The 8,157-nt window shown below is 35.2% G+C and overlaps 1 long non-coding RNA gene across 1 annotated transcript; it reads left to right on the forward strand.

The window, feature by feature from the left end:
• The first annotated feature begins 333 nt into the window (after window positions 1-333).
• LOC126353772 (uncharacterized) lies at window positions 334-7,700 on the forward strand. Its single transcript, XR_007565202.1, has 5 exons — window positions 334-534; window positions 4,811-4,953; window positions 5,038-5,141; window positions 5,290-5,410; window positions 5,504-7,700. It is a non-coding gene; the product is annotated as an uncharacterized LOC126353772 (long non-coding RNA).
• Window positions 7,701-8,157: the final 457 nt, after the last annotated feature.

The raw sequence follows: 8,157 nt of genomic DNA on the forward strand, positions 1-8,157 counted from the left end.
CTAACCGCACTGCATATCCGAACTGGCAACTGACAACTCCTAGGTGTATTAATATCTTTCCAAACAATGAGAGTCTTTGACAATGTTTTGTTTACAATACGATAGCAATTCACGACTCAAAACTAAATTAGACATTACAGAATTTTAGTACAGATTAAAGTAAATAAAAGTATCAGTACATACAAATTCTTACAAGCATAATTTACAAATAGATTCCATAACATTCCCCTACCAGCCTCTGGATAACCTTCACCAGATCCGTACCGATGTTTCCAGAAATATCCTGACATTTGATTCTGGATATTTCTTGAGTGATTTAGAACAACTATTTATATGTAAAATGATTTAAATCGTGTTTCAAAACGTAAATAAATCTTTTTAGCAATATTTCTTGATACAAATCGTCTTTCGAAATTAGGTTATGAAACAGTTTTCACAAGTTTTCGTATTTTTGCGATCATAATATAGAATTTCTCCATAGAAAGTTCCAGAAGTGTGCATTAAACGTTCATTTACAGACTTTCTCTTTAGCTGGTGAATTTTTAAAAGTATCTTGTCCATATTATACGAAATAATTTAGCACAAAACTGATAATTTATACAATTAATCAGAGCTACAGCAAACAGTGAGTCTTTCTTTTACAAAATGAAATATAATTACAAAATTGAATGAAAATAGGTTACTAACACTAATATATATTTACATTAATTCTATTTTTGTTCTCTCTGTGCAAAATGTCCTAATATTGACACAGTACAATATTTAAACATCACCAAAGTTTCCCTTTACATTTTGCATATCTGTATCGACATCCCCTAAAAGTCTACAGTATCGAATACTTCAATATGTCCCAATATGTCCTGTAATGTTACACACTCCACTCAATAATTCTACCACAGATGCAGAAACACTACTCATTCATACAAAACAGACTAGTGAGAAATTTACTTGGACCCCTATCACCCTAAATGACATTTGCAGATCGATAAACAAACTAAGCAATTCCAAAACAGAAGACTATTATGGACTCAGTAATTTCATCATAAAGTGTATAGCAAAGGAAATCAAAATGCCACTTCTCTCACTGTCAAACAGAGTACTAGATGAAGGAATTTTTCCAGAATGTCTTAAGCTCACAGTTACACTACCTATGTATAAAAAAGGTGATAAAAACCTCCCAAACAACTACAGACCCATATCAATAGTACCAATCATATCCAAAATAATAGAAAATTGTATGCATATGCAGCTATTTTGAAAGCAATAAACTACTAAATGAACAGCAATTCGGATTCAGGTCTCACCTATCAACTGTAAAAGCAATTGAAGCTTTGGTGAACAACGTATATGAAGCATATGAAAAGAGGCTGCATATATCTGGAACACTTATTGATTTAAGCAAAGCATTTGATTCAGTGTCTCATGACATAATCATTAAAAAATTAGAATACTATGGTGTTGAAGATATACTACTCACCTTATTCAAATCTTATTTAAGCAATAGGTTACAGCTTGTATATGCAAATAAACAGAGATCAGCAATACTCCCTATAAAAAGAGGAACACTCCAAGGCTCGGTTCTTGGGCCTTTCTTGTTCATTGTCTATATTAACGATTCCTCAAATTATATTCCATGTAAGAATATACTGTACGCTGATGATATAACACTAATAACCTCAGGTGACAATTTACAATCTGTGCTGGATAACAACAGAGAAATAATGCAAATGACTAGTCACTGGTGTCAGGCCAATCAACTGTGCATAAACAATACAAAAACAGAAGAAATAATTTTTAAGCTAAAAGCTACAAAAAGTAAAAATAAAGCAGTGAAACTACTTGGATTGCACATAGACCAAAAACTCTCCTGGGAAGAACACACCAATCACCTGTGCAGCAAACTAGCCCGTGTACTTTTTTTACTGTACAAATTGAGAAACAGTGTGAGCAAACAGCTGTTACTCAAGTCATATTTTGATTTCTTCCATTCCCATCTGAAGTATGGAATTTTGCTCTGGGGTAATTCCTCGGAGGCTAAATGTATTTTCAGATGGCAAAAGAAGGCCATCAGATGTATACTAGGATTAGCACCCAGAGATTCCTGCAGAAACCACTTTAAATATCTCAATGTAATGACAGTACCTAGCATGTACATATATAACTGTTTAATGTATGCTAAAGAAAATCTGGACAAATTTAGCACAAGATGTGATGTACACACACACACAATACTAGAAATATTCGCTTGTTGGAGTTTCCTTTCTCGAGGCTAGCTGCTGTTCATAATAACTATAAACATTTGGGCATAAAATTTTTCAATAAGTTACCATACTCAGCTCGTACAGCCCCATTTAATAAATTCAAGAGTGTATTGCAAAATTGGTTAAAATGCAGTGAATTCTATACAATTGAAGAATTCCTAGGAAATACTCATTATAATATAAGCTTTTGATAAGTGATAAATGTTTTCAATTCTTAAATAAGCTAAATAATTCTGTGTATATAAGTGTTTATTGACCTAACTGTACTCCATTGTAAACTTTGACGAAGCCAATTGTATGAAACATACTGAAAGGCGAATAAAAATATTCTATATTCTATTCTATATTCAACTAAGAGGAGAAAAATATTTCACTGCTTTCTCAAATACACCATGGGTTGTGACACTGAACTCAGTTTTCAGATGCTACCACAGTTTAAATAGCTGTGACTCAAACAGGGAGCAGTTAAATATGATTCTTGTTTACAACAATGTTTCATCCTTTCTTTCAAATGTATTACATTGAAACATATAGTCTGCCTACTGCTATCTCATTGGCTGTATAACACAGCTGACACACCCTCTTTTGCTCCATTATACTTCACAAGAAGTGCTGAAAACATTCCTGCACGAAACGTATAAGTATGCCACTGGCCCTATTTTAGATGTTTCACAATAGTTGGTTCAAAACTTGGGCTGCTTCCTCATAACACCCATTGTCTAGTCTGCACAAGTGCCAGCTGCCCCTTCCTTCTCTCATAGTTTGTCCTACCTTAACAAAAACTTTTCCTGTTCTAATAATATGTGCCTTATAAATCTTCCTGTAAGCAAATTCTCTCTCTCTCTCTCTCTCTCTGCCCCCATTCCCTCCACCTTATCTCTCTTACAGTTATTTTCCCCCCCTTCACTACATATTACTACAATTACTGAAAGGCAGAGCACCTGGGATGACTCAATCTACATGGTTCTTGTACTGTACTATGGGGTACAATTTTCGATCTTTTCGCTTAAAAGTTTTGTTGTTCCACTGTTGTGGAAGTTGCTATATACAGTCTTGTGGTGGTCAGATGAAAGGAGCTCTTGTCTTAAGTAGCTAATGCCTCATCACGTGCATGAATGGAGTAAATATTGTTGTACAGTTACTCTGACACACAATTGGCTGTTATATACAATTCCCAAAGATTTTTCAATTACTCTACCTATATGTGTATACATATACGAATTTGTCTGAGGCTCTGGTCTGTAGATCCATTAATCACTAAAGTATTGCTATTTTCATCAGTAGTATCATTCCAGTAGCTACTTATCCCCCTGCTTGCCAATCTTCTTGATCAACACACACTCCTTGAGCTGCCCTCATTTGTTATCCTGCCCCTTTAATTTCTAACAGTGAGATGGTATAGAGCCTCACCTATTTGGAAAGATTTACCTCAGTTCATTGACCTATGAAGTGCAAGGGTAGGTATGTAGAAAATGGAGACATTAATCTGTTGCATGATACCACTCATTCTATGTGTGCAACTCCTAATATTTTATTAACTCATTGTATAGAGTATAGGGGTGCTTGGTAAAAGTCATGTCACACACAGTGTTTGATTTTTTTCCATACTGAAATTTTAATGACATGTGTTACATCTGCAATTACTTCTGTAAAACAACTTGTTAAGACTACCAACCATGAGGTGAAAGCAACCTTGCAGATAGAGTAAACAATTTAGACAGTGTTGCAAGAGGATCTTTGATGGTTGATAATTAAAGACAATGGGTTAAGACCTTAGTCACTGCTGATAAATGTATCCTGTAAATTGTAATTTACTATAATGAAATTTGTATGTCATGGCAGGCAGTGTTCTACACTTTGCTAAAGATGAACTGACATGTTTCTGCCAATTCCAAATTCACACAGTATGTTTGACATTCACTATCCAAGAAGTAGAAATTGTCTGTAGATCAGCTTTAATTGAGGACTTCCCAACTGCAGCAGACTTAATGAAGTAGAATATTAACATTACGAAAAGGATACAAAATGTTCTCACAAACTGGTACAATGAAAAGATTGACAACTCTTAGCTTTCAGCCCAAAGTCCTTCATCTGAAATAGAAAAATACACACCCATGACCAATGTCTCTCACTACTGTGGCCAGAATGTGTGTCTAATTTGTATTTCAGATGAAGGAGCTTTGGCTGAAAGCCAAGATGGATAACAGTGTAAAATTGTTATTCCATCCTGGGCTTTGAATTGTTATATTACCATTCTTATACATGTTATGTGTATCCTGCATCAAGTAGAATGAATCTGTACTATTTACCACAGTTACTCTGTGTACGTACAGATTATTATATTGTAAAGGAAATTTTTCTTAACACCTTGTCAGTCATATATAGATTGCAGTAGTGATACGTAAGAATTGCAATCTATCTTTTATTTTAAAGCTGTGGGTGGTGTGGGAGTTATCCCCTTTTGCAGTTAAACATGTTACATATGCTTCATCATTAAATATGTATTGTTTACCCTTTTTTTGCTTACTACATTATTTCACGGTTCACAGGTACTCTGTGTTCTTGTGCCACATTTAAAAGCAGCATTTAGATCAGCTTTTTTGGTTCTTTTGTATTGCATGGGAGCAATGGACAAGCCACAAGCAAAATTTACAAAAGAGTTGCAGTTGCAGATCACCTTGGCAATATCAAGGTATGTCAGTACCTGTATTGATTTTTGATTAAAATCGCTTGCAGGCCAAGTTATTTTAAAGTTAATCATTGTATTCCCATTCAGGTGACACAGTTGTCTTCTCCCAGCAGCGAGAGGCAATGTTGTGATCATTCCTCTGAACCACCTCCTCTCGGGGAAAGTGTTATTGACACACAATGCATACCCAGGTGCGGTAGTCCCTACCATTAAAAATAGGGTTGCTGTGGCACATTACCTGGTTGTGTATCATCAAGCTGCGTAATGTGATAACATTTATTTACATAAATTCTTGTTACAAGGCAATTTTTTTAAATTAATTTTGCTTTCTGCACTTAGACTGTATCAGTCCAAGAGAAAATATAATGAACACAAATGAGTGCTGAGCTACAGTTTCAGACAAATGGCTCAATTTTCCAGGTTTTCTGTTCAGTGAACAAATTACCACATGGAGACAGAAGTGAGTATAGTATCTGATTCTGAATTATATTTCTAGTAGCATGTTATTTTACCACTTCACTGTACATGATTTGACAACTTTGTATTGTTACAGGTTGTTGCAGAAGTGGCCTTGGTGTTCAAGTAAGACAGAAAGGCAAATTTCTGACATTTTTTTTTTAATAATGATGCTATTACATCATCCTCAGGATAAGATGTAGCTAGTGCACACATTCTCAAAGTCTGTTAATGTTTATAGTGCTTCTGATGAAGTTGAGCTTCTGGGATTGTCACTGACTTGGTTTACTGCCTCCTCACTGCTGGTATCCTCTGAACTTTGTAATACAGGTCTGGCAGATTCAGACCAACTGCTGCTCGAGCCAAACCCAAAGGTCCCATTGAGACAAATTAAAGGGCTGTTCTTGTAACTGTCTTTCAACTTATGAAAGTCCCAGCCAGGGTAATAAATGAAAATTGCGCAGAAATGTTTGCATGGATATTTCCACCTTTGGAAGTCTTCACATGTGCAATTAGGCTTTGCAAAATTCACCACATAGTAACAATCCTTGGCCTCTGCACTTTCTACACAAAACAATGCCTCACCCATTTCTCTCACTGAGCTTTCGGTAAGTCCCGTTTGTGCTGAAGAATACCTTTTCATTACGTGATTGACAAATTCGTGTGACTTGTTATGCAAGAAGTGAGGAATCGCTCTGCTGTAAGATTTCACAGCTGAATTCTTCAGACAATATTTTTTAAACAGGCTAGGCAGGAAATCATTTATTAAAACTTTAACAACACTTGTCAATGTTTTATCTGCTGAGTGTCGAAGAAAAAAATGTTTCACTCTTATTTAGTGATTCAACAGCATTAGTAGTAGTTATATTGGCGAAGAAATTCTCCTTGTCCTCATAGGCCTTCACCCACCTTTCAGATACTGAAAGCCATTGCTTATTAAAATAATCAAGTGCACCAGAATTTCTAGTAAATAATTCATGAGATTGAAGGTTTTGTTTTGCAGTTAAAAATTTTTCTTCAGATGGTGACTCTGCAATTTCTTCCCACAGCTTCAGAATTTGCTCACTATCTCCCGGTATATCTAAATTGTTCTTTTTGCTAAGCCACCGTTGCCAGGCTTGCTTTTGATGAAATAAACAAAGATAAACTCTTGACATTGGAAATGTTCCTTTAATTGCCCGTATCTCAGGCTCAGAGAAATATGTAACCCATGAAACTTGATTCCAATCTGGGTTCCGTGCCTTGAAAATTTCTAGAGCCTCTTTAATTGATGCAGTGTTTTCTACTTGAATGAAGAATATCCCAACTACTAAAGAGCATACAGTAGCTTTCACTACCAAGAAAAATAATGGAATGTCATACTTCGTTGTCTTGTATGTTGCATCAAGCAAACATACCCTACCATACTTTTAAAAAAGTTCCCTTTGCCACTTGTGCTGGTAACAAAAAAGCAATGGCTGGACTTTTCCATTGTCGTCTGTAAACGGTCTGAAAAAAATCTCTCAGCCTTCGATTCCTTTTGCCACCCATTAATTCGATTCCTTAATGCATCTTGGTCAATAACAGTTTTCTTCAAATCAAACAGAGCCCGATACATATGGCTATAAATTGTACTATCTGTTGGGTAAAACATTATGTTCATCCGATCTGGCCTGTTCCAGCAACACTAAAGTGCACAATCCCCGAAAGTGTTAACGAACAAACTTTAGTTATGTTTTATTTGCAGCAAGTGTGTTTCTGTATTGCATCCTGGTCACTCACTGATTTCCTTACAAGAAATAAGCTCTGAGCACATGGGTGTAAGTTGTTTAATCTGTGTGGTAAAACAATATTTGAGAAAAGGTTTTTCATTTATAAAACAGTAGCAACTCAAAAAACTTATGTACATTGCTCATAATTTGTTGTGTAGTCAGAATACACTTGTTGGAATGAATAAATTCAATTATGTAATTATCATTTCCTTTGGCAATGAATCATATGAGCTAAACATGACATTGGAGGGAATAGCAGTTTTCAAATCATAATTTTCAGTGCATACTCTTATGTGTGCATTGTTCCTTTAAGCTTACACACAATCTGTTGTTCAAAATGACTAGTTGTTAGTGTTTTTGAAAAATGTTTATATTACTGTACATGTCAATGTATTTTATGTTTTGCATTTATGTAAGCACGCATGAACTACGTATGTGAATTGGACATATGAAGAAATGTCATTGTGTAATTATCCTTTTTGAGTGAAAACTAAACTCCATGTATTTCCTATTACAGATAATAAAACAATGTCATATTAATAATTATGAAGTTTTCTTAATCATTTGCAATTACCCACTAGAACCCACAGATACAAAAGTAAAGTAGTTTGATTATGGTGCCTGAAAAATGAAACCAACCTAACAAACTTACAGGTTTTAGGTTTATTTACTTCACTAGAGGACTAGAACTTTAAAAGTAGCACACACAGAGCCTACTGCAGGGGAATTTCTGCACCTGGTATTGTCCGCCTGACTGTCACTTGCCCCTTCCTTTTGTATTTCTGGAGACTCTTGCTCACCTTACCATTCTTCTTTGGTACCACCATATTGGGCACCAGGTAGACAATAATTCTGTATGGTTTTTTGGGGACAATAAATTAAGGCTACTAATTCTGAATGTTGTTAGAAATGTTATTAGCCCAGCAAAACTTGCTACCATTCCATCAAATAATAATTATCTGTAATTCATGGTTGTGAGTTTGTTATAAATCTATAATAG

This window comes from Schistocerca gregaria, chromosome 3 (genome assembly GCF_023897955.1).
Source record: "Schistocerca gregaria isolate iqSchGreg1 chromosome 3, iqSchGreg1.2, whole genome shotgun sequence".
Classification (NCBI taxonomy): domain Eukaryota; kingdom Metazoa; phylum Arthropoda; class Insecta; order Orthoptera; family Acrididae; genus Schistocerca; species Schistocerca gregaria.